The following is a 24,161-nucleotide window of genomic DNA, read 5'->3' as shown; positions in this document are numbered from 1 at the left end:
TCTTCAACCTATTATTCCTGTAAGTTTTCTTGTAATTGTCTTATTTATTGTTACATCCCCCCCTCTCAAAATATTGTAAAGCGCTACGGAATCTGTTGGCGCTATATAAATGGCGATAATAATAATACACCTACCTCCTGGAGAGTGTTCTTGATCTGGCCAACTGTTGTGAAGGGTGTTTTCTTCACCAGGGAAATAATTCTTCGGTCATCCACCACAGTTGTTTTCCGTGGTCTTCCAGGTCTTTTGGTGTTGCTGAGCTCACCGGTGCGTTCTTTCTTTTTAAGGATGTTCCAAACAGTTGATTTGGCCACACCTAATGTTTTTGCTATCTCTCTGATGGGTTTGTTTTGTTTTTTCAGCCTAATGATGGCTTGCTTCACTGATAGTGACAGCTCTTTGGATCTCGTATTGAGAGTTGACAGCAACAGATTCCAAATGCAAATAGCACACTTGAAATTAACTCTGGACCTTTTATCTGCTCCTTGTAAATGGGATAATGAGGGAATAACACACACCTGGCCATTGAACAGCTGAGCAGCCAATTGTCCCATTACTTTTGGTCCCTTGAAAAATGGGAGGCACATATACAAACTGTTGTAATTCCTACACCGTTCACCTGATTTGGATGTAAATACCCTCAAATTAAAGCTGAAAGTCTGCAGTTAAAGCACATCTTGTTCATTTCATTTCAAATCCATTGTGTCGATGTCCCAATATTTATGGACCTGACTATATGGCTGTTTTTTCAAAAGCCACTACAAGTCTACATAGATTCAGTTATTGAATCTATCTGATGTCCCGTGTCAGTATGTTTATGTTGAGTGATGTGCACTTTTCTATGGTAAACATCTTAATGGATACAGACTAACAAGCTTTTTTTTTTCATCAAATCAGGGAGGGCCAGTAAGCTAAAGAAGTAGAGGAAAACATGTAAAATATATATTGTTCTTTCAAATTTATTTTCTACCCAGCTGCTTTCCCAATCTTTTTATTAGCTATTTTAACCGGTGTATACACTTCCCATTAATCACTGCAGAGCAAGAATGCGCAAAGTGACATTGTCAACATTGAAAAAAAAAAACTGCACTCGTGGTCTGATTAATTGAAAAAAACAAAACAGAAAAGGATAACTAAGTACCTTGAAATTAATGTTGTTTTCCTTTATTTATGCAAGTGATTTTTTTCAAGAGATAGTTTATGCATATACACATCCATGTAAAAAAATCCCATTGGAGAGCTGTACTTTGCTCTTAAGTGTCTTAAAATGTCCACTAGGAAGATGTTTCTCTAAGAGCTAAGGTCCAGGTGTTGTTTTCTATTTCTTTAAGGAACGCCCTAACATTTAAGTTTTTTTTTTTTATAGATTATATCATGAGGATTGATGTATTTAGTCCAATCCTAAGGTGCTCATGGGAATGCATTGCAGACCTATATCGCAAGCACAATAAAAGCTGCACTCTGCCAGTCTTATGCTTTTTACAGAGACGTTTAGCATCATCCTGCACAACATAATGATGTTGAAAGATGCTAATACTTCTCATTGAGAAATATTATATTCAATTGGTCTCCGTGAGAAGCATTAGCGTCTTTCAGCATCACCATGTTGTGCAGGATGATGCTGAACGGCTGTGAAGTCCTTTTAAACTCAAAGCTTTCAAACATTTCAGAAGGCAGTGTCTCTTGTGACTGTTTGTGTGACAGTCGTCTCCTGAAAATTGTGAATTTGCCATTATCCCTTTTACTAGCCTCTAGTCCAGGTTGCGCGTCTTGCTGAAGAGGCAATGTTTCAAGTTTTTCACTGAAATTCCAATATTCCAATTTCAATGGTGACAGGTAGAGAGGATGCACATGCCAACCGTGGGCTGCCTGCAATGTAGCACTCACATTAATAACATGTGGTGCTAGTAGTGGTAAGGAATATGTCTCCAAGTTAAATGTACAAAATGTGGGTGATGTTAAAAAAAAAGCTCATTAATAAGAGGAATTAACAACACACATACATTTAATATGACTATGAAAATAACCTTTTCAAAAATAACATTTTCACTGCATTTTATAGCCCACTATAGGCCCTGGTTTAATATTTTTGGATATGCTTTTCAAATGATTTAACATTTTTGAGAAAACTTTTTCAAAACATTAAAAATATAAAATATATAAACATAATATATACATATCTTTAAAAATAAAAACTAAAGATTACAAAAATTTCAAACTATGAAATAATTTGAAAAACTTATCCAAAAATCGAGGACCTAATCAGTTGTGGAAATCACAAACTCCTCTACTCCCACCATAAACACCCACTCGATTGTCACCCAGATGTATTTATATTATTTTTGTTTTCATAGAGCTTTATCAGGAAGAATCTACTGAGATTTCTCTCTGTCTCAAGTATGTAATTAAGAGCATATACAAATTAACATATCTAAATAAATCCTTATTATCTTGGATATGTCCTTCTGATATGTGAAAATTTAATTATCAGGTGAAACAAGGAATAGAAAGGAATTCAAATCAATCTCCTTTAGTGTTCCCAATTAAGACACAAATGATAACTGAAACAGATTACATTTTTAGAAGGAATCCTGAAATTAGCATACTGTTCAAAATCAATCATTCACAATTATGTGATCTATATGAGCATTATTTACTAAACTTGTGCACAAATCCTTTTCACCTGTGATGAACTAAACAAATTCCTGCTACACAATTGCTAAACAAATTCCTGCTACACAAGCTACACAAAAACAAAAATCGATCCATCACATCAATCCTGGACATATTTGTTGCAAGTCAAAAGGATTTGTGCACAAGTCTACTGTTAGCTTTGGAAATCATAACACTGTACCCCAGTAAATTTTTCACTACAAGCTAAGGATGGACGCTTCCCATTTTCCTAAAATATGAAGCAAAACTTAAGAACAGCAGAAAAACAACAAAAAACAGAAAAGGATCAAATCCCTAACCCCTAATCCGCTAAACACAAATCATAATTTAACCCTTGTATCCTCCCATCAGACCCCAGAAACAAGCCACAATCATCTTCTCACTAGACTTATGCATTTGTTTAAAAAATAATAATAATAATAATAATAATTTGTCTAAAGTACCATTTGACTAAATCAGGAAACAAACAAAACTAGAAATGAACAAGACATTTTGTTTCTTTGTGATTTAGAGTTCCCCCTTTTTATTCGCTTTTAAATTGCCAGTTTGCATAATTTCTGACGTACAATCTTTTTTCGGTATCAAACCTGGCCTATTTAAACCCCTGATTTCCATTTCTACTCTGCCAGTTTGAGGTCCATGCCTGATTCAGTACTTGTGATTTCTTGGTGCCCCAGTTCTAAATATTCTGTGTTTGACCTGGCTCATCTTTAGTTCTCCCTGTTGCTACTTGCCTCTAACCTTGGATTGTCTGACTTAGTTTCTCTCTAATTTCCTGACTTAGCCTCATTTATTGACTTCATTTTTGTTTCACCTTCAGCTGTGTTTCTCAAAGTTTAGCCCAGCCACTCTAAGACGTGGTAATACCTCATCTATACCGCTCTACTCTGCATTTAGAGATTCCATCGTCAATTTACCTGACATTACGAACTTTCCAAGTATTTTACACAATATCAAGAGAATGGTACTTAGGGGAAAAACTAGCAACAAAAATGGCTAAATACAATATATACAAAGCAAAGGTTGGTGGAAGAAAAATGGATTGCTCCAATAGTAATTACAAACTTAATACCAGTAAAAGTTGACATAGAAAACCCTAGAATGTAATGTCTATAAAACACAGTGGATAAAGCTTGATAAAGGCCTCTGTGCTGGCTGAAAGTTTGCAGTTTTTGTTCCAGTAAACCTGCCTTCCTGCATCAGTGCCTAGACCTAATTTATTTTGTCTACTAAACTGGATTTTGCCAACCCTGGCCCTGATAAGCACCTGGAGTCCTAAGTGTGAGTGCGGTGTTCTCCGTTTGTGAATTACTATAAAACACAGTGGGCTGTAGTAAGAAAAAACCTGATATGCAGTGTTTTTTTATATATAGGGGTCACAGGGGTCGCAGCTGCGACCGGGCCCAGCACTCCAGGGGGCCCCGCCGCCCTGTGGACCCCTGCAACCGTGTACCAGCCGCCATGTTTTGTGGTCCACGCCCACGCGGCAAACCATGAGGGGGCCTATCGGGTGCCCATGCTGTTAGGGCCACCCGATGGGTATCGATTTCCAGGGGGCCCCGGTTTCCAGGAAGTGATTTCCCCAGTCGCTCCTCCCAGCTATCAGAGAGTGCCCGTGCGGGGGGAAGGAGAGGGAGGAGTGGGAGCACGGACTCCCATCAACCTGAGCCACCACTGGACCCCAGGGAAAGTAACCCTCCTGCACCTAAAAGGTAAGAAACAGGAGGGTGACAAACATTTTGTATATGTTTGTGTGTTTGTTTGTATGTATGTGTTTGTGTGTGTGTGTGTGTGTGTCTGTATGTATGTGTCTGTCTATCTGTATGTGTGTATTTATGTGTGCCTGTCTGTTTGTATGTATGTATGTGTGTGTGTGATGTGGAATTATTAAAAATTACTATTGTACTTGTATTGAATTATTGTACTAACTCCATTTTAACCTTATACTGTGACTTCCTCCTCCATTTTGTCTCCCTAACCTGACTTCTTCAATCCTCCATTTTGTCCTCATGACTTAACTTGTTCATTTTAAAACTACATTACGTGACTGAACTTCTCAACCCAATTAGTACAGTAGACAAAGACTGTGTTTTCCTACAAGGACAAATACCAGGAGGTGCTGGTTACTCCTTAAGACTTGCCGGCTACTCCTTAGAATTTGTAAGATAGTATAGTTTGAAGGCCACAGAACACAGTAGTAATGAAATGTTCTATTCATAAGAGACCTTGCACCTGGACATGAAGCCTGATATCATTGACCGTGTAAAATGACGTTTAGGACCCCCTTATCCCCACCCGTGTCCAGAATAATCCCACCTCTGATGGGTGGGCACGGGACTAACCTTTTTATTTTTGAACCAATAGGTAAGACACTAACACCGACACTTAACAATTAATCCAATTGATGGTGTTTATTTGCTGATATTCTAATAATCAATGATGACGCAAAATGCCTCTTAAAAGGGCCTGCGCGCCCGCTTTTTCTGCACTTGCCAATAAACTTTCTCGAAGTTATTTTAACCTGAACCTCGTGTGTCAGACTTAATTACTTCAGCGTATATACGCAATTTAATTTTATTGATTTGGACAGGAACAGATAGACATTTGAACATTTTGGTTTGCTTTCAAAAAGTACCATAACAACTTGGCGCCCAACGTGGGGCATCGGGCTATGTCCGGCCGGTGAGCCGTCCTAAGGAAGACAAGGGTGGACGGAGGAATCCAGGGGGAAGGAAGGGAGATTGATCACCTCCAGATACACGGTAGAGACTTCTGCAGAGCCACCGGTACGTTCCGGCCCCTTTGATTGACCCGTCCACGTGTCTGTGACTGCTTCCCGGGAGGACATCAAAGACAGGTAATATCTTGCCCGGTGTCCCGTTACTCACTTGTTTACCTGCATTTTAGTCTATCTGTTGCCTGGGTGTGTTTGAATTGTTTGCCTGTTTCCCCATTTTGAGATAAAGGGGGGGTGGACCTGCAGGGGATTTGCCTGGGGTTCTGTCTTGCTTGTTTTCCCCTTTTTGGGATAAAGGGGGGTGGACCTGAGGGGATTTGCCTGGATCTTCGGTTTGTCTGCTTATCTGTTTGTATTTTGCCCCTTTTTGGGATAAAGGGGGGGTGGACCTGTGGATGTGTTCCTGGGGGTCTTCTGTTGCCTGTTTTACAGTCTAGCTAGCGTTTTGGTAACCCACAGCTTCGGCTGAGGGGAGTCCGGTTTTGGTAACCCACAGCTTTGGCTGAGGGGAGTCCGGTTTTGGTAACCCACAGCTTTGGCTGAGGGGAGTCCGGTTTTGGTAACCCACAGCTTCGGCTGAGGGGAGTCCGGTTTTGGTAACCCACAGCTTTGGCTGAGGGGAGTCCGGTTTTGGTAACCCACAGCTTCGGCTGGGGGGGAGTCCGGTTTTCTTTGGTAACCACAACCCTGAGCGCTGGGGCTTGTGGAATTCCAGTTTTCTGTTTTATTTGTGAGGGGGACTCTGTTTCCTGGGGGGATTCAAGTAGGCATTGCTTGTTTTCCGCATCACGTGGTAGTGAGACTTATAAAGTGGGTTTTATAGGGGCACTACGGGAGTGAGGATAGACGTGGCCACATTCTTGTGGACTGCAGAGTAGAGAGAGGCTGACGGAACTCGGACCGGTGTCAGTTGTTTTCCGTGGCCGCTGGTAGTGAGACTTACGAAAGTCGTTCTCCGAGCGGAGACACTACGGGGTTGAGGGAGGTGACTTTGGAGTAAGCACATGAGTAAAGGAAAGGGATTATTGTTGATTTCATTTGAACTGTGATGCATGCACTGTATTTCAATTGTATTGTTGTCTTGTTTGTCTAATTAGGAGTCTCATGAACTCCTGTGTCTGTCTCTAAGGATTTTCCTTGTCTTTCATCTTTTCTATACTTCCTATATTATTATACTATCCACTCCCATTCCTCTTAAAAGAGAAGTGATTGGTCACACACTTCTCACCTCGCTCCAATCCGTGTCTACCACCCCGGGTAGGCGGATTCAGTGACTAGTCTACGTTTTGGGAAGACGCACCTGAGAAAGTCCCACGGTTCTCGGGTGGCAGTCGAGCATTGTAGACGTTCTTGTTCAGTCTTCTCTCTCTCTCTCTATATCCAGGACGCTGGTATAGGGGTAAAGGGATTATGGGACAGGATTTAAGCAAGCCCAGTAAGGGCTGGTTAGCATGTGATTTGGTAGAAAACAGAGAGGGTGAGGAGATGGTTAAAGGTGTTGAAAAGATTGCAAAAGTATGTAAAATTGCTGTACCGACATGTGGAAGATTGCAACCAGAAAGTTGGCGCAAGTTACTGGCAGAAATGAAAGGCAAGCTTACAGATAATGGTTTATTAAAGACTGCTGAAGCATGGTACAGAGTAGCGAAGGCTATTCAGCTAGAAGGTTGGGTTGAGGAAGAAATAAATCACAAAGGTGTGAAATTGTTTGTGTATCATCAGAATTGTGTTGCTGGGGTCTACCCTCAGCCAGCGCCCCAAAGTGGCGCCCAGGGGACGTCTATCCCCAAGGTTCAGTCAGCAGTAGGTGATAGCCAGCTGACTATGTTCCCCACTCCCAATCCTCCTAACACCCATCCCGTCACCTCCCCTGTCTGCCCGGTCCTGAATTCTGATGGATCTTTCTTTTCCCCCTCCCCGTCTCTAACATTCCCATCATCCTCATCCATCCCTACGTTACCTGCTGTACCTCCCCCTAAAATTTCACCTGCCATTCCTTCCCTACACTCTCTCTCCGTTAATGATCCCCTCCCCTCTTCCTCCGCCCAACTAACCACCTCCTCCACCCTTGCCCCGGCTCCTCCCTCTACACCCACCCCTACCAATCCCTCTCCGTTCCCTCCCATCTCCACCCCAGCTCAATACCCCACCTCCTTCCCCTCCCCAGCCTGGCCCTACCCCTTCCCATATCCCATGGCCCTGCCCTATCCCGGATATCCACTCCCCACTCCCCAAGCCACTCCCCAGGTTCCGGTCATGCCCAGTCCGGCACAGTCTGCCTCGGATGTGCCCTCTTCCAACGACGGGAACAGACATTGCCGAAGGGAACCAGGTGGCACCTTCCGAGCCTCCTCCACTCACGCCACACGGACTTAACGCTACCCTCGAACATGCCACTGGACAAGCTCCAAGCGTCATTACGGGACACTGTAACACCCCAGCAAGGCGTCGGCTGATCCCGGCGAAGAATGGACTAACCCAATTTTGCAAGTCATGTGGCCGGCAATGGTCTCTACTGTTATCGTTTTATATAGTCTCATTTTAGTTAGCATAGTTAAAAAATTGCAATGTACTAGGGGCAAGTAACACACAGGGTGAGAATAGCTTCACGGGAAAATGGTAAAATGGAAATATGACGCCCTAAGCGCACTCAACCGTACGAACCCTAACACACTATTAACCCTAGCTATCCAGTATACCAGACTTATGGGCCCATACAAATCTCGTAATGTGACTCACGAGGGCTTTGTTCAAGCTTAACCCTGCCTGCCCTAACTACCCTACCTCTCCAAAGAGTGATGCAATCCACACAGTCAAACACCCAAGCTATACAACATGGTACTCACAGCCTTAAACACAACCCATGTGTGAGTTTTCTCAATCTCTCTCTTATGATTAGCCTATGTTTTTTAAGCATGTTACTAGTGTATAGGCAAAGTCCATATTCATGTACTGAATAACGTATCTCACGATTGCTGATATACACTACCTTTAATTTACAAGCTCAAGTTTTCCTTAAAGTTGAATCTACATAACTTAAAAATGTGCAGTAATAGCAAATGTCATACTAATGTTATACATGTAACGGATGCGCTTGACCTAGCTGTTGTGGCTATTCAAGCAAAATGTACAACTTGCACAACAAAAATAAAGAATTCAAAAAAAATAAATAAATAAATACATGATCATATAATGTAACTAAACCCCCATTATTTTTCGCCTAGGTGAGGTGTTTTTAAATAAAACTATTACAATCTGTGAGATTTGAAATCATTGTTTATTGAATAAGCGAGTGCACTGGATTGTGTATTTTGTATGTTGTGTATATGTATACACACACACACCTTTCTTTCCTTAATATGCAGTTAGTACTACTTTGTAGTAAGGTGCTGCTGCTGACTTTTGGGGCACCAACGGTTCTGTCTACACTGCTCTTTGTACTAGTAAGGATTCTGCTAATCTCAGTAGCTTCAGAAAATAGTCTACGAATACATTTTGAAGCATCTGACTTCTTCATTGACTGTTCAGAATGCACAGACACTCTACTTACTCTAATATAAAGCCATTCTCTTAATAGTCAGTGAGCCATACATTTCATTGCTGACCCACAGTGCTGCTGCCTGTAGCATTGACTGCAGCATCTCACACGCTAATATAAATGAACAATGGAGTTGGACAAAATTAGTTCAGTGACCCGTTTGCTAATATGGCAATTAGTTATTAGTTTTAATTTAATCATTTCAAAATGAATGCACACATCTAATACAAACCCCCAAAACACCAATGGTGAACAACCGGAACCTACAAGACATTCATGTTTAACTCATAGCATTTTCCCACACGTTATTACATAAAAAAACAATGTATTTTCCCTAACTGTACAGTTTTGGCAATTAATGAATAGATTGCAAATATATCTCTGTATGGATATAACATTTCCATTGAAGGCCTTCTTATAGACGCTGCTGCAAATGTAGACCAAAATTGCTATTTACTAACTGGTGCAACTATGCAGCAAAGTAAAGGTGTCCAACCAGAGTGTGAGTGTTCCATCGAAAACCGCAAAAGCCCTTTCTCTGGTCTATCTGCTATACCTAGTCACTATGCAAGCTGAGCCAGTCAAATTAACCCTTTCAGCATGGCATCGTCTCAAAGCTTTCATTTCACAATTTCACTTATAGTCGCCTGTAACAGACCTAGTAAGTCAGAAATTTCACAAACTGACTCTTGGCGATGCAACGTCTCTCTCACAAATGCACAAAACACTAAGCCACAACACATGCACACAACACATACAGCTGTCCCCACACAGAAAACAGAACCCAGGGATCTAGCCAGCGGTCCTATTCTGACATTCTGACTAGAGCCCTGGGTGTCAGATTTACAATTATTAGAGTAAAAGAAAGATTTATTTTTTAAAAGTTTTTTAGTAAGATTCCAGTAAAAGAAAAGGAGCCAGAGGAAAATAGTATTTTGAAACATACCCTTTTAACAAAGAAATCTTACCCTAATAATTGTAAATCAGACGCGATGAGAATGTTTGAAAAATTGTGTCTAAAAGATCTTAAATAGATAAAACCAATTGCTAAGTATCAGGAAAACTTAACAAAAGAAGAAAAATTGGCATTAAAAGATCTAAAAGAAGATGAATTTACAGTGGTGAAACAGCAGATAAGGGAGGAGGGATTGTAATTTGGAAAAAAGAGAAATATTTCCAAGAAATTAAAGATCAACTTAAAGACCAAAATAATTATAGAGAACTCCTGTTTAACCCTCTTGGGGACATTAAAATGAAGTATAAGGTATTTAATAAGGGCATTTTAACTAAAAAAAAAAGAGTATGATTTTTTGGATACAAAACACCCAAGAATACCAGTTATTTATGTCCAACCAAAAATCCATAAAGACATAAAAACATAAACAACCCCCCGGGAAGGAAAAATAGTGTCCGGGATTGGGTCTCTTTTATCCCCCTTATCTCAGTACATAGACCAATTCTTACAAAACATAGTTACTAAGTGTCCAGCATACCTTAAAGATACAATGAGTTTATTAAGAATTTTACAGGACTTTAAATGAGAGGACGATTTTATAATGGCTACATGCGATGTTAGAAGCCTGTATATGATAATTCAGCATGATAAAGGATGTGAAGCTGCTAGATGTTTTCTAAATTGATTTGATTATATGGATAGCCTTCAAAAAGACTTTTTAATTAAATTAATGGAATTCATCTTATCCTTAAAAATATTTGTCTTTGGTTTGAAAATAACTTTTATCATCAAGTTCAGGGTACAGCTATGGGGACCAGATTTGCCCCAAGTTATGCCAATCTTTTTATGTCCTACTGGGAAGAGTTGTCTATTTTTTCCAGGGGGGGCATAAGGGCAAATCTGGTTCTCTATAAACGCTATATAGATGATATTTTTATTATTTGGAAAGGCAATAAGGAATGCCTTGAGGAATTTATTAAATCCCTTAACCAGAATGAACTTAATATTAAACATTCATATTATATTAGTTCTCAACAAATTAACTTTTTGGACTTATTGATCTATATTGAAGAAAATCAAATTAAAAGTAAAACCTTTTTTAAGACAGCAGACGTCAACAGTTTCATAGATCTTCGGAGTTGCCATTTTAAACCATGGTTGAATAATATACCAAAAGGCCACTTTTTAAGACTTAGGAGAAACTGCACAGAAAATGAAGAGTATTTTAGGACAAACAGACATTTTAAAACAAACATTTTTAGAGAAGGGTTACAATATGAGTAATCCTTGATCGAGTTGTTAAAGAGATGGGTGAAAAAGAAAGACAGCCACTCCTAGAGTATAAAATAAAGAATAGAATAATAGAGGGGAAGGAAGTAGGAAAGATTCCCCTAATTTTTTATTTTTGTTCTAACAGTTACTCATTACGTAATGTAGTTAATAAACATTGGCATATACTTAAAGAAGACTTTGAAATACTTCCTTTTTTAAATCCTCAACCCAAATTTATTTTAGAGGAGCAAAAAATTTTAAAGAAATTTTAACGAAAAGAAGAAGACTAAAGAAGTTGAAGGAAATTTCCTAAAAGAAAATAAAGGTTTATTTTATAAATGTAGGGGTTGCAGTTTTAGGTCTATCTGCTATACCTAGTCACTATGCAAGCTGAGCCAGTCAAATTAACCCTTTCAACATGGCATCATCTCAAAGCTTTCATTTCACAATTTCACTCATAGTCGCCTGTGACAGATCTAATAAGTCAGAAATTTCACAAACTGACTCTTGGCAATGCAACGTCTCTCTCACAAATGCACAAAACACTAAGTCACAACACATGAACACAACAGTTTTAGGCATAACAATTGTAGGAAAATAGAGAAATTCACCTAATTTGTTACCAAAAAGGAATATCAAATTCAATCATTTATTACATGTTCCACTAAGGATGTTATCTATATGTTGATTTGCCAGTGTGGCTTTCAATATATAGGGAAAACAGCACGCCCCCTTAAAATTTGGATACGGGAACATATTTATAATATCCAGAGGAAATTTTATCATCATAGTGTGTCCAACCATTTTTTGGAGGTGCATAATGGTGACCCAGCAGGGATTAATTTTATAGGGATTAGGCATGTGCATGGGGAAAATTTTCGGTTCGGTTCGGCAATGTTGCCCCTACTCGCTATACCGTGAGTAGGGGCATGTCTAGTAAACAGTGAGCATCCTGTGGCAGCTCACTGTTTAAAAAAAAAAAAAAAAAATAGTGCACCCCCGGCCCCCACCCCTGAGCGGCGGGTGGGGGCCCTAATGTAAAATGATGGGGGGGACCTAATGTCCTCCCCCCTGGCCCCCACCCCTGAGTGTAAAATGACACAAAGCATTTGGAGACTTACTAAACAACAGTATTACTAACTATCCAACTGGCCAGCTAATCTGGTTCCCAGTTTTAAACAAAATGAAATACAGCACTTTAAGCAGGTTTCACACAGTAACTTTTTCTCAAAGTCTCAGACTTAACTACCTCCTCTCTCCCAGCTGTTAGACTCCTTGATGTCTTCAGAGGCTAACCTTTTAAAACCCTAGTTTAATTACATTCACCTGGTTGATAACATTCAAAGGGTGACTCCCACCAATTAACCCCATCATGCTGGGAATAGAGAGAGCTCCAATCTATTACTAACATAAAAAGCCTCTCTGACCTTGCCACAAGACTTACCTGTCAGTCTCTTCATTTACCTGTCAGAGCACTCTGATTGGGTGGCTTAAACCCACCAATCAGAGTGCTCTGGGCCTAATTGCAGGGCGGGGCAAGGCTTTATAAGCCTTCCCCCGCCCTGCAGAGCTCAGTCTGCGCGGAGCCCTCCATGGGTGAAGGATTTTTTTTTTTGCGCTCGTTTTTTTTTTTTTTTTTTTTTTTTATAATTGCGTCAGTTATTATGGTTTTTTATTTGGCCTTTTTTAGGGCTGAAAAAAGAAGATTTTAGAAGAAAGAAAACATTGAATGGTAAGTTTTTGTTTTTTTTACAGGTACTTAGTTAAAGGTCCCTCATTATTTTTAGGGTGAGGGGGGTAGGTAGGGGGATAATTTTTATTGGGGGGGAGGTGACTAGGGGTTTGGGGTCCTCTAGTCACCTGGGGGGGACATTGTTTTTAGGGCCCCCACCCGCCGCTCAGGGGTGGGGGCCAGGGGGGAGGACCTTAGGTCCCCCCCATTATTAGTATTTAGGGCCCCCACCCCCGCTCAGGGGTGGGGGCCAGGGGGGAGTACATTAGGTCCCCCCCTTATTCCAATTTAGGGCCCCCACCCGCCGCTTAGGGGTGGGGGCCAGGGGGGAGGACATTAGGTCTCCCCCTTATTTTACTGTAGGGCCCCCACCCACCGCTCAGGGGTGGGGGCCAGGGGGGAGGACATTAGGTCCCCCCTATTAGTATTTAGGGCATCCACCCACTGCTCAGAGGTGGGGGCCAGGGGGGAGGACATTAGGTCCCCCCTTATTATAATTTAGGGCCCCCACCCACCGCTCAGGGGTGCTCACTGTTTAATAGACATGCCCCTACTCACGGTATAGCGAGTAGGGGCATAATTTACTAATACTAAGTAATCTTTACTTAGTATTAGTAATTTGGCTGAAAGACCAATTCAAGTCTTTCAGCCTTTTAGTAGATAGCTCCCTAATACTGTGGGAATTAGGGAGTTATCTACTTATTCATTCCTGTCATTACATTGACTGGCTAAGTAACTTACATTTTATATGAATGTATGTTACTTGATTGTTGTAAGTGTTGCAAATGCTTACAGCTGAATCCTGGCTATGTTTGTATACTTTTTATTTAAAATTGTTTACAATGTAACATTCTTCTTCTTTCACTGGGTAAGTATATTAGTACTTAGGCAATACTGTGCTTCGGAACTTCGGCACTTCAGCACTTCGGCACTTCGACACTTCGGAAATTCTGTAATTTCGGAACTTCGGGACCTCGGCATTTCGGAACTTCAGGACCTTGGCAATTCGGACATTCGGAAGTACCCGAATGTCCGAATTGTTCGAAAATCGTCCGAATTCATATTCGGACCGAAACAAATTGCACATGTCTAATAGGGATAGACAAAATTAAAGTGCATTGGAGAGGGGGTAATAAAGATTACCTTTTGGAACTAACAGAAATGAGGTGGATTTTAGATTTGGAAACTTTAATTCCACAAGGGTTGAATGGTGATTTAAAAATTAATCAATATATTTAATAACAGCTCTTCTTCCCTCTCTCCATTTTCATTTCATTTTTATTTTACCATATTTATTTTATTTATTTTATTTTATTTTTATTTCACTTTTTAATTGTATTTCTCCTTTTTAGATGTTTTTTATAAGGTGTGTTAATGTATGTCCCTCCTCTTACTCCATCTATGTAGTACATGTTTCTTTGTTTTTCCGTGTAATATATTGCAATTAAATATATGCTAATTAGCTTTGTTTGTATGTGTTTGGACTGATTATGAACATTATTACACTTGATATGTAAATTGCCCACATGTGACATCCTGATTTTCCATAATAGGAGGAACCGGAAGAGGTTGGGGACGTAGGACCGTAAGGATGCATATTGATGTCCCGACATCCACGCCGGAAGCGGATGGGACCGCGAGTAGCGCTTGAAAGGTGCCAATTTTGAGAGTATAAAAGACTGAATGCCCAGAATGGACTTATTACTTCTGACGAAGGCAACAGCCGAAACGCGTAAAGTAATTGGATAGATTAGGCTTTACTTGTGGGACTCTTTTTTAATCAAGAAGGAAAAAGTTTTCCTAGTTTGTTGCAAAATTGGAAGTAATTCAAACTGTTTTTTTGCCTTCTTTTGGATCAACAGCAAAAAACAAATGTATGGAAGGCTGAACTATGGACGCAAGTCTCTTTTCAGCTATGTAACTATGCAATACTATGTATTTGGACATGGCCAAAAGGAACCATGGGTTCCCGGAGATGGGTAGTAGGTGTGACAGTAGTGGGCAAGACTGGTGTTCTTCACTGTATTTCACTGTTTATTTCCAGACCGATATTGTGTTCTCTATGGTTAGGTGAAATCTTAGTAAGATGGGACATGCCCCAGGCAGATAGTGGGATGTCAGAGAATTCAAATTTTAGCTGTATCCAAAGTTTACTAGATGGAGCAATGTTCCATTCAATCAGCCTCGGGAATGGATTGCTTTCTGATATTTTGCTTGGACAGTTAGTCCCAGGCCTCCCAGGTGCTCTTATGAGGATAAACTATTGCAAACAAGACCTATGATTTTGCCACACATAATTTATGTAATGTTTGCAGAGTTGTCTTTAAAAAAAAAAAAAAAAAAAAGAGGATGTAAAAAGAGGATTTTTTTAGGACACTAATCCTCCCAAACCAGGTTATATGTGGTAGATCCCAGTTGTACAAGTTTCACTTGACTCTCTTCAGAAGCGGGGGGAAGTTTAATTCAAATGTCTTGGAGAGGTCTGCAAGGATTAGGGTACACAAATATTTAATCACTCCCTTGAACCAGCGGAAATTGTACTCATGCCACAAGTTAGAGTCTAGGTGGTTGTTCCTGATTAAGATTTTCAGATTTGGTAAAATTAATTTTCAAATTCGATATGGAGCCAAAGGTACAACATTCATGCATTATGGAGGGTAGGGAGTCTTTCACGGTTGTTTGTGAATATACAGCAACAATCCAGGCTAGCATATTAGGACCTAGGTCTATTTTTTGTAGGACTGTAAATACAAAAGATGAATCTACCCTGTTGAAGCCATTTCTGCATCTGTAGAAATAAGAAGAGAGGGGATCTGTCGTCTGATTGACGTGTAAATGAGGTTAAGCACTCTGGTTGTGTTATCGTGTGCCTCTCTGCCCTGGGTGAATCCCACCTGGTTCAGGTTTACCAGGTCGGGCATGTGTGGTTGTAGGCATTTTTGCAAATAATTTGAGAATTGCTTTAAACAGGGAGATTGGACTGTAACTGGGGCAAGGGAGGGACAGGATTTTGACTGGCATTCAACATTATAAGATCTGTGCAAGACCTTAGGGGGTGTAACTGTTTAGTAATAGAAACGTCCCAGAAAATGACAGGATGTATCAACAGTAAATAAACTATAGAACTGAAATCTGTTTTGACATTGTCCGAGCTAGATTAGTAAAAGATTTGCATGATCAGAAAAAGAAAATAAATAAATATATAAACGACCTTTGGTAGAGTTCTCTGGAGAAATTGCCCCACATCTGTAATTGGGTAAGGCCGTAAATGTCCCATACAACTGCCTAGTAATCTTGTAATTACTGTGGTATATGAGTTCTGTACCACTATTTCAAAATTGATTGAACCTGTGCAATATGTCTATGCAAGCGTCAAGAGATAGATCAGTTTATATATACATTCATGAAGTTATAAAGAAAAAAAATACATAAATGCAATCTCCCACATCACTCTCCGCCCTCCCATGCCAATGCCTCTATAAGATAACAAGTAAAGGTAAGTATATGTGAAAATTATTAATGCAATTCTCAGACATTTATATCATCCCCTCTTAACACCATACTCATCACAGAGAGGGCCTTCATGAGGAGATTTTAGTACGAATTGCCAATCAATATTCAGGTTTCAGCAGGTAAGTACCCTTTGTGGTTGTAGAATGGTAAGTCCCCTATATAAGGTTTAATCTTGTCTGTAGCCTTCTATTTGTCATATGGACATCTCTCTAGCATCTCTAGAAACATGTATGTCTAGAGGTAAGTGTCCCTGGGGTATTGGATCCCAAAAGGTAGGGCATTAAATCATAACAAGAAAGGAAAGTACACTTCTGTGAGCTGTAAAGGTGCTGAATGAGCTTCTGCAGATTCAAGGTGGTCTGATCAGCCATTGAGTAAAGAGACAATCTGGCATTTGCATGTGTGGAAGATTCAGTGCTGTAAGGAACTCTGGATCATCTGACCCGTTACTTATCAAGCTTCGGTGTTACCTCTTCTTGCTGAGAGGGCGAAGGGTAAATGCCACAGTTGGTGTTGCTGGAGGGCCAGAGCTACCGGCCTAAGGGCTCTACGTGACTACAGCATAATGTGGGAGAACTCTACTGTTTGCCTCTCAAATCGCCATGCCCTTGCAGTCCTCGCTTGCTGCATGATCATCTCTTTAGTAGAATACTCTTGTATGCAGAAAATTATGCCTCTCGGTTAAGAGGTGGGAGAGGGCCTCAGGCATAAGGCTTGGTGTGCTCTATGTATCCAGATTGGGGTAAAATGCATTTGCACATGTGCTTGTAGACCTGTGTCTATAATGTGCATGTTTGCAATATAAAGTGTACTGCTTTCTTTATTTTTTTTTGTAAATCTTGTTTTTTATTGGTATAGAAGATAACAGAAAGGTTAGGCTCGCAGGCCTGCAGTAAAGACATTTGTAACCGCTATATACAGTCTCATCGTAAGTTTCTTTAACCCTTAAGGACACATGACATGTGTGACATGTCATGATTCTTTTTTATTTCAGAAGTTTGGTCCTTAAGGGGTCAAATGGAAATTAACATTATTCTGACATATTGTTTGATGTAAATTTACCATTATGTGTGGATATAGTGGCCTTTTCTGTAGGTATGCTTTGGGGTCTTCATATAAACAGGTAATCATTGCGTTATGTGCGGATAAGCATACATACTTTGATCCCAGGCTTAAGGTACGTCATCCCCTAAATGTGTTCCTGTGCCCCTCATGTTAGTGTGTGTTTGATAGTTTCTGTATCAGGAGTTTTTTGGAGGAAAAAACAGGGTGGTATGTAGAAAAGGAAAAGAGAGGTTAGAGTAGTAGTTATGCGAGGGTCCTCCCCCTGTCTCCGAGTAGCGCGCCCCGCGTAGCATGTAAGTTCTGAGGTTATGTGAGATACGGGATGTCTCGGTTGGGCTTGGTGTCTCCAGTCGTGTGGTGTGTGTATGAGAGGGTTGAGCTATTAGTCTGAAGATGGTTTCCCCATCCCTGGAGATATTCCCCAAGTAGGGGGGGGGCATATCTCTGATATTGGTGAAGGGGGGTGTCATGGTCCGCCTCCCAGCCCTCCGCCCCCAAGCTGCGCACAAAGTGTACTGCTTTCTAGTTAACTCTTCAATGTCATAAAGGTTGGTCAGCCTGCCTAGAGTCATTTATCACCTTGCTTACAGAACTGTTTTATTAACATTTGGTTCTGGAGGATGACTCTAGCAACCCACAATATGGTTTACTGAATCTCAATAAAAACCAAATTAAGAAAAAAATTGCATTACTAAAAAGTCATAATGACACTATTAGAATCATCATATACACTCAATAGTCCAGATTCATAGGGTTAGACACGGTTTCAGGGTGTCCCATTGTCAAGCTGTCACAATTTTGTTCCCTGCTGTTTTACTTTTGAGGACACCAGGCAACTGTCTGCAGAAAGCATAGCATGACCACATCATTACACATGCTCACACCATGCTAAGGACAAGTAGTGTGGTCTGTGTGATTAACAGGATGCTTGGCATGCATTCACACAAGCATTAACAGCTGATTATTTGGGTTGACTCAATCCTTTCAAGGCAGGTCTGACCCCTTTGGGCAGTGCCAGTGGTGCGATTGGCCTCACTGGAGCCCCCTGTGTACCACATCAACATTCCATGAAGCGAGATATGAAAAAAGGCTCAAAATCTTTCAACCGTTAATGGAGAGAGGTAAATGGTACCTGGTGAACTGGCAAGGAAGAATTTTATTTTGGCAATAGCCACTACTTCCAACTGCTTTGTAGGAGGGAAACTATGGTGACTTTCTTGCCTTGAAGCTCAAAGATCGGTGCACATGCTGGCGATAAGCAAAACGTCGATAGGGAGCGGTGCCTCTATGGTATCAGCTCAGCTCTCTTTCGCTCTGTAACTCTATGTCCTGGTTTCCTGCAATCAATAATGTGCATGCCACAAGGGAGCTATGTTGATCAGAACTAGCTGAAGGACAGCTCCATGCACTGCCTCACACTACACTAGACAAGATGGCAAATGTTTCATAGTAAATTGAACAAAAATAATGGAAAGAAAAGTGAAGTACTATCTTGTCTTCAGTCACACTGATCCTCCATACAAACATACTCCTGAAAGCAAACACACAGTTGCCATATAAATGCATCCTTGCTTGATATTTTAGAGAAATTATACTCAAAACTGCACTGCATATTTGCAGTAAAATCTTACCAATTATTTATAAAGAAGATAACAGTTTGTTTCCACAATGCAGTAGCTATTGCACATAATGTGATTTATGAACACATCATTTCTCACCTTCAATTCAACTTGCTCATAATTAGCCTTTCAATACCCCCATTGCCCACTACAATCTGAAATGAATGCTCAATCTTTCCCATACACGTCATGATCCATTTCATATTACTGGCACTCTTAGTTTTGTTTTTTTAAATAACCCGTTTTATATCCATGGTATCAAATAGTTAGCACTGCTGAATATGTTGGCGCTATAAAATTTAATATAATAATAACATAACTGGACTTTGCTGTTTGATTAACATACTTCTTATATTGTCCCAAAACCATGATGTACATGTTAGTGAGTTAATTAAGCTGTAAATGCATAACAAAACCATTGTAAACAAATATTCACTAGGTGACTACTTTATAAGATACACCTGCTCTAAAAACAAATATTGAATCACTGATCTCATGGTTACATCTTTAACTACTAAGCAAGCAAATGCGGTCAAGAGGTTTCATTATTGTTTGACAAAAATGAAAATGGCAATGTCTTGTGATCTAATCACTTAAGTCCGGAATGACTGGTAGTGCCAAACTTGTTGGTTTTAGCTTGTCACAAAAGTCCAACACCTTGAGATTTTCACAAGAGCATGCCTTCTGTGTTGCAAGGGGTGTAAAGTACTGTCGTGTGCATAAATGCAGTGAGTGGCACCACTGTGTGCCTTCATGACCCAGGAACACGATCATAGGTCTTCTTCACCGATATATATTTCAACTTAATGAGACAGGCAGATGGTCATAAAGAATCTAGGCTGCACCTCTGCCGGGACTGTAGTGTATGTAGTGTCTTGTAATTATAGAGAGAGTGTAAAGGGGATATAATGTGTTGGGACGATGCAGTGTGTATGAATTTGTGGAGTAGGATAGAGGTCTTATTGTGCCCGGAGTGAGATGGAGCGGTAAGGGTAAGGGAGCAATTTAATATTTTTTATTAATTTGAATAAAATGAATATCAATTACATTTTAATCCTCCCTCCTTTTTGCATATAGGGTAGGGGGATATACAGATTCCAGTGGCCCTGTGCTCCCTCCCTTTTTGCAAATAGGGTAGGGGGATATCCAGATTCCAGTGGCTCTGTGCTCCCTCCCTTTTTGCATATAGGGTAGGGGGATATCCAGATTCCAGTGGCCCTGTGCTCCCTCCCTTTTTGCATATAGGGTAGGGGGATATCCAGATTCCAGTGGCCCTGTGCTCCCTCCCTTTTTGCATATAGGGTAGGGGGATATCCAGATTCCAGTGGCCCTGTGCTCCCTCCCTTTTTTCATTTAGGGTAGGGGGATATCCAGATTCCAGTGGCCCTGTGTCCCCTCCCTTTTTCATATAGGGTAGAGGGATTATTTAGATTACAGTGGTCCAGTGCTTCAGGCCTGCCAGTTGCAGACAGTATGAATTTCTGAGCCCTGGCACTAGAGAATCAGAGCATTGCCTGTCTTTGCTCATTTGCATGTCAACCTGGAAACTCAGGGAAAGGTGGGAAAACACGATTTAATAGTTTCTGTGCCCGAGGTGGACTTTCCGGAATCCAAACTGTGGTTTGCAGGTGATGCACAACAGTAATTTTTCTATTTTTACTGTGGAGGGTTTTATTGTGTTCTCACCACAATGAGGAGAATACATTTAACTGCAGAGCCTTGAATTGGCTTGAATATGTCATTCTCAATGCCTGATAAAATGCTACTTGGCCAACTATAAATGAACCGCATAATTTATGTCCTTTCATTTTCATATCTGTTGAAAAGCCTGGTGATATAGGACATGGACATCTAGAGCCTATGGATCTGGTGAAACATATTAGAGCTCTTGTTTGCGTAAAGAAGAAAATTGGTCATATTGCATAAATTCATTGATATGATAGGACCCTCCTTCTTTAGCCTGTGATTCTGACTGAAAATGTTTTGCTCGAAACAACGGACTGCTTTGGGGATTATTACATTATTATTCCAAGACAAAAGTTATTTTATGTTTTTAGTGTTAAGTATGACACTGTAGTTTTTAGTATAGAACTAATTATTTTGGTATGTTAGCAGATATGCGAATATGTATTGTCCTAATTACTTAAACAAAAGGAAAATCTGTAAAAACACACAAAACTGATATTGACTATACATCTATGCTCAAACTACTCACTAAAAAGAAAATAATACATTTCAAATATATATAAAAAATCAAACAAATGAGTCTCACAGATATAACTACATACTAGGTGGGGGGAAAAAAACATACAGATTATACAATTTCATTTTTATATTTCGATAGTCAGATTACTAGAAATTATCTAGGGAAATTTATTTTACTAGTTTCAGAGATGAGCTATACATGGTAGTGCAGTGTGTATGTGGATGACTATATGCTTTGCACTGCTAGCAGGTAATGGTGCCATTACTGTACTGTACGTCATTCGAACAGCCCTGGTCATGACAACATTCTGCAGTTGGCATTATTAAAACAAGCTTTAGTACAAGAAAGCATAAATAAACAAGATAGGGCGCGTGAGAACATCTTCAGAGATGGACATCGGAGATCAAGAACTGATTAAGACAATCTACTCACATTGAAATATATTATATATCCATAGCATATTCTGTTTAGTTGTTTTGTTTTTTTCAAAATCATCTTCCAACCATAACTCACCTCATTAGCTAAGAAACCAGAATAACAGTGGGTAGCAGTAATGGTGCTCCTTTATGATTGGTTCATAGACTCTGTTTCTTAAATTGGGTTTTGTCAAATTTACATTTGTAGATAACAAGTCCACTTCAACACATTTAAAATGCAACATACCTTACAATAGTCAGAAAGGAGGGGTAGGACCAGTCTATTATTTAGTAGTAAGAAATATATACTGGACCTGGATTGGTTTATAAACATAATATAGTCACGAAGAATACAACTGGACTTGAAATATATGTTACTAAGTCTAGATTTATAGGCAGACTTGTGACACAATGGTATGTACCACAATTTAATTTTCCAGTCACAGTACTGAGAATGTTATATTTAGGCATGGTCAACCACAGTGGTAGTATACAGGCTTTTAAATGTTGTTAATGCATGTTTGGGTCATGTTATAAACAATTACAGATACAGTGCAATTCTTAGATGTTCATTCTATGTATCCCCGGGTTAGCAGTATCTGACCAGAATACACACTATTGGGCGATGGAATAAATTGTACTCAACATGGATTCTGTTAAAGGAAAACTATAACAAAGATATATTCTTGACACTATAGTCCTGAAGTGGCTGTTTAGTTGGCTGGCCCCCTCTCTTTGCAGTAAAAGGGGCCATGGATAGCCCTGCCTGGCTCTACCTCCCTGCCTGAGATCATCAATATTGATGATTTCAGCCAATGCAATGCTTTCCCCTATTGCGCATGCGCGACAAACTGACAATCAGCATCTCCTCATAGAGATGCATTAAATCACTGTATCTCTATGGGAAATGTTCAGCGTCTCCTTGCAGCACTGACACAGGAAGCCCCTCTAGTGGCCGTCTGAGTGACTGCTACTAAAGGTGTTACTAGCCAGTAATGTAAACTGTTTACAGTGCTAACACTGCATGGACAGGCTATAGACACCAGAACCACTACATTAAGCTGTAGTGGTTCTGGTGTCTATAGTGTCTCTTTAAGAAAGTCTATTACTAAAACCTCTAGCAAACCATAAAATTAACTTTGGAGTGGTTACTCTTCCACACTGGTAGCAGAATGCCACACATACCACTGTTAAGTTGGTATATGGCATAAAGCATCTAGCTTAGGTTTACTATTAGTAGATCATACATCTCAATATACTATGCATGATTTATTTCTATCTATTATAAAGCCTATTTCACAGTGCAGTACAATAGGGGAAGCATCAAAATGTGTGTTTTGCATAGCTTTTTTCAAGAAGGCAACATGAAGAATAAATGTTCAACCCTAGTAGATTTAAAAAACATTTTATTGATTGGAAGAAATGTATGTTATATCTATAGAAGCAGCTTTAAAATGAAGGTTCATAGATGAACACTGTTTTACTTTTGGTATATCTATGCAACACTGGTTTAGATCCCCTTGTATATAAATTATGGCCTGACAAAACCCAAGGTTCCAAATAGGGTAACTACAACAGATTACTTTCTGCATGTGTTATTTAGTGGACAATGGAAGTAAATCCCCTTAGACTAGAAAAAAAAAAGATTTCCCCTAAACATCTGACAAATCCTAGTTCATAAATTGCAACACAAACAAACATAAACATATTTCGGACACTGTTTCTTTTGAAAATACAGTTATAGTATGGACAGTTCTGTCTGCAGGCCTGGTAGGAAAAAAAAAAACATACTTTGTGCAGTGCCTTGAATTTTATTAATGTTATTAATCATTCATAAAACTACGATGATGGTTAAGAATCTATAGTTATTAGTACTTTTATACTGAAGGCACTACTCTGAAAGATTACGATCACCACATTGTACAAGGTTTTGCAAAGAAAAATTAATACATATAACAGTTTAATACAGCCATCTGCCTTGGTATCTGCACAAGATACTAGCCAACATACTTTACTTTCATGTTCCAACCTTTTGTTTACCGTACTCTTGAGATTATTGAAAAAAATAATGCAGCATTGAGGAAGCGTTACATTTATGAATGGCGTCTTCACAAATACGTCAATTTCAACAATGTTTCAATGGGGAAAGAATATGGTACAATGCTTATATGTGTCCACTGAACATAGCCTAACATATGAAGGGCCTAAACTTCCTCCTCCTCCAAATGTTTCTCCTTTATTGTACTTTATATGTGATATGAGATAGATAGATAGATAGATAGATAGATAGATAGATAGATAGATAGAGATAGATAGATAGATAGATAGATAGATAGATAGATAGATAGATAGATAGATAGATAGATAGATAGATAGATAGATAGATGTGCATTCACATAAACATATTCATATTGAATAGCAATTACTATCTGTAA

At 39.7% G+C, this 24,161-nt stretch overlaps 1 protein-coding gene across 2 annotated transcripts in view; it reads right to left on the bottom strand.

The window, feature by feature from the left end:
- SHC3 (SHC adaptor protein 3) overlaps positions 1-24,161 on the bottom strand; it is a 126,047-nt gene that overhangs the window by 98,826 nt on the left and 3,060 nt on the right. The window lies entirely within an intron of this gene.

The sequence above is a fragment of the Pelobates fuscus genome, chromosome 5 (genome assembly GCF_036172605.1).
Source record: "Pelobates fuscus isolate aPelFus1 chromosome 5, aPelFus1.pri, whole genome shotgun sequence".
NCBI lineage: Eukaryota > Metazoa > Chordata > Amphibia > Anura > Pelobatidae > Pelobates > Pelobates fuscus.
Note: the sequence above shows the minus strand (reverse complement) of the source record. Positions and strands in the feature narration are given on the sequence as shown.